This window comes from Notamacropus eugenii, chromosome 4 (assembly GCF_028372415.1).
Source record: "Notamacropus eugenii isolate mMacEug1 chromosome 4, mMacEug1.pri_v2, whole genome shotgun sequence".
Taxonomy (NCBI): Eukaryota; Metazoa; Chordata; class Mammalia; order Diprotodontia; family Macropodidae; genus Notamacropus; species Notamacropus eugenii.
In genome coordinates this window covers 427,042,941-427,046,615 of record NC_092875.1, presented here as the reverse complement: position 1 = coordinate 427,046,615, position 3,675 = coordinate 427,042,941, and the positions used below count along the sequence as shown (strand labels likewise).

General features: G+C 38.2%; 1 non-coding gene across 1 annotated transcript; it reads left to right on the top strand.

The window, feature by feature from the left end:
* The first annotated feature begins 2,678 nt into the window (after positions 1 to 2,678).
* LOC140502873 (U6 spliceosomal RNA) lies at positions 2,679 to 2,783 on the top strand. The gene has a single exon (XR_011966608.1). It is a non-coding gene; the product is annotated as a U6 spliceosomal RNA (small nuclear RNA).
* Positions 2,784 to 3,675: the final 892 nt, after the last annotated feature.

Sequence of the window (3,675 nt, the reverse complement as noted above, 5' to 3'; positions counted from 1 at the left end):
ATGACTCACAGTAATATTGATAATAACTACAGCTCACATTTCCCTGATACTTTAAGGTCTACACAAGACTTTCCTCACACCAGCCCTGTGAGGTTGGTTACCAGCCACTTTGGGAAATTCTTTGGAGACTGAAATATCCTTGGAAGGATCAATACTTTAAAGTCTTCCAAGTCAATAACACCTAAGTGCAAATTAGTTTATCAGATTCTACACTGAAAGCAAGTTTTGGTAGGAGGGAGGGAGGTTTGAATCATGATGCTAATAGATGATTTATGGAGTAAGAAGGAGGTCCACAAAAAGAGTTTACAAATGGAGGCTGCCCCCACTTAGCACCGATATTTCTTAATTTGCAGTTCAAAAGGGGGCCGGTTTTGCTCATTCCCATTTTTTCCAATGGAGAAACTGAATTATAAAAGATAATATAGAAATACTTCAGGATAACAGCTGCCATGATTGGCAGCTTATTAACTTATTACTTATTAACTTATTAATACTTATTAACACACAAAGACATTTTAATGATCACTTTATTATGTGCTTGAAGTACAGTCCCATGATAACAAATCCTATTTGGTTATAAGTAGCATTTTCAAAAATTTTACACGGAAAGGCAGTTTCCAATATAATTGAAGGTTTTACAGAAGGGAAAAGAGGTAGGTCAAGATTTATATGTCAAATAACAGATAGAATAGGGGATGATCTATATCAGGTAAAATAATAAACTGCCCAACTAACACCAAAATTAAAGTTGGTAAAAGGAATTTTTCAAAGAGACAGAACAGAAACCAATCAGATAGCACTAGAACTGTAACTGATGTGTTGGTGTGAGGTTGCAGATTCTAGCTAGTTGACATGATACCTGTTTTAATGAAATGGTGGTCATAAAGCCAGTACAGAAAAACTATTTTACCACAAGGACCTCAAATTATCTCCATTCACATATAACTGGGAGCTTTCACACAGAAACAACACAAAACATTCCCCTTTAGGAAAGGTTTGAAAATTACTTCTCGCTTAAATGAAAATTTTATTACCTATGTGGTACAGTTTGTCAATGACACGAATACATCAGATTTGACACTTTGAAATAAATACCTACATATTCCCTGTTTGACAAAGCCTTCCTTACCAGATCATTCCAGAATCAAAGAATTATGCTTCTGAACAGCTGGGCACTTCTTTATACTTCAGTTCCTTCTTTGATACTTGGCAAGGGCTACTTAACCATATCACTATGCACATATCCAATCTGCCTGATGAAATCCATTAGATCATTCTTTTAACCAAAAGAAGAAAAACAAGGGTGACTAAAGAATGTCCTTGGAAACAGTCTCCTACTTCAGGAGAATTTTATTCACCCTTTCTCTAAAGTTAATCTGACCTATGCATGATTTAAAACAGTCAAAGCCAGCTAGAATTTGCTCACCAGACAATGGAACATCTGTCTCTCTTTGGCTATCCAATATAAAACCTCATAGCCCTAATACTTGAGGACCACCCAGAATCAGTTGGTTGCCTGGACCAAGATGGTTTCCTAGGATTAAACCATCAAACTCTATATCGTTATACCCTTCCCACACACAAAGGTTGTCAAGGAGGTGAAGGGTATATATATCTTTTATCTTTTTTTTTTTATATAAGTAAGTTTGTCTATTAAATCTGTTTGTATGCTCTCCATAAAACTTACAATTAGACGAACATAATGTGAAACTTTTCTGGTGTTGTTTGAAATATCCTAAACTATCAACCACAGTCAGACTCCATTGTAAACTCCTTGGGAACAGTTCTGTGTTATACCACTTTGTATACTCCAGTAATTAGTACAGTTTCTTGAAAATATCATCTTTTACCAGAGGACAAGAGAAGAGAAAGGAGAGAGGGGGGGAAAGGGATCATTTTTGTTGTTCAGTGTTTTTCAGTCCCATTCAATTCTTTGCGGCCCCACTTGGGGTTTTCTTAATAGATACTGGAGTGGTTTGTCATTTCCTTCTCCAGCCCATATTACAGATGAGGAAACTGAGGCAAACAAGGTTCAGTGACTTGCCCAGGGTCACACAGCTAGTAAGTATCTAAGGTCAGATTTGAACTCAGAAAGACAAGTGTACCTGCCTCCAGGCCTGCATTACATCCACAGCACCACCTATCTGCCCTAAACAGATCATAGAATTATAGATTAAGAGCTAGAAGGGATGTTAGAGGCCACTGAGTTAACTTCTCTCATTTTGCAGATGAGGAAACTGAGGTCAAGAGAAGTTATCAGGATCATTCAGCTAGTACATATCTGAGACAGGATTTTAGTCTCTGTGACTCTTAAGTCTGGCACTCTATCCACTGTGCCAAAGAGGTGCTTAAGTCTTCTTCACATTTTCCCTGGTCCCCCAAAGCTTCCTGAGATGGAAGATAAAAGACAGAAGAGAATAACTAGATTTCCTAAAATTTCCTATATGCCTTGCTTTCTTGCCATTAATTATTGTTCACAATTAGTATTATGTATTTTCAACATATCAAAAGACTTCAAAAGAATGAAAAACAACGTTCCCCCTGCTGTATGATTCAATGGAGAAAATGGTTTGTTTCCATCCTTCCCTTTCCTTCAACTTTTATACATCATTATTGTCTCATAAATTTTACTTTTTTGAATTGCAGAGACGAAGTACCCTGATACAAAAGCAGCTTGCATTCACTTTGGCAGCATAGATGCTAAAATTGGAACATCACAGAGAAGATGAGCATGGCCTCTCTGCTAGAGTGGCATAGACATTTTTGAAGTGTTCCATATTTTTTTCAAAAAATGAAAGAGAGTTATTGGGCTCTCTAAGCTTAGGAGTGGCTCCCTGAAAAACCATTCATCTCTCATACAGCTTAACCATTTGATTCAGCAAATCAGAGGACAGACCTGATCTTTCCAGCCCCCAAGCCTGCTTTCATGGTTTGCCACAGCCTATTCCAGGGGCTGCCTGAAGTCTTAAGGAACAAAATGTTTCCACATGAGTAATGCTGATTCGGGGCTCCCTGCCCAAAACCGCACAAGGAGGGCAGTTTGGGGGAGGGGCTGCTCCCCACTTAACTTTTTTTCCCCAAAGTCTAGAGCTAACTCTCAAAAGCAAAGTATTCATTCTGGAACTTCAAAGCAAGGAAAATAAGGCACTGTATTCCATGGCAGCTCAGTTCAGGAAGAATTCTTCATGCCCTTCTTCAGTTTATTCCTTTGGAGTTCTATTGGTCAACTTGTCTGTTTGAAACGGTGTCCTTTGGAAGCATTCCATCATAACGATGCCTGCTGTGGCCCTCTGTCTCAGATTTCTGTGCTCCATGACTGTTATACTTAAAGGCTGCCCCTCTTTAGAGCAGAAATCACCTCATCAAATTCTGGGAACTAATAAGTGTGTATGAGGAGTGGAGAGATACTTCCTCTATAGAATCACAGAATGTCAAAGCTAGAGGGAACCTTTGGAATCATTTAGTTCAGCCTTGTCTGACTCTCATCTGATGTAATCGATCACTCGGAGCCTGAGGCTTGAAACCGGGGTTCTTAACCTTTTTCTATTTTGTGGTAATCTGGTAAAAACTAGGGACTTCTTCACAGACTAATTTTTAAAAATCCATCATTGGGAAAATGCTAAATTTCATTGAGAGGTTAGTGAAAATAAAATGTAATTTATTTCTCATCTAAGC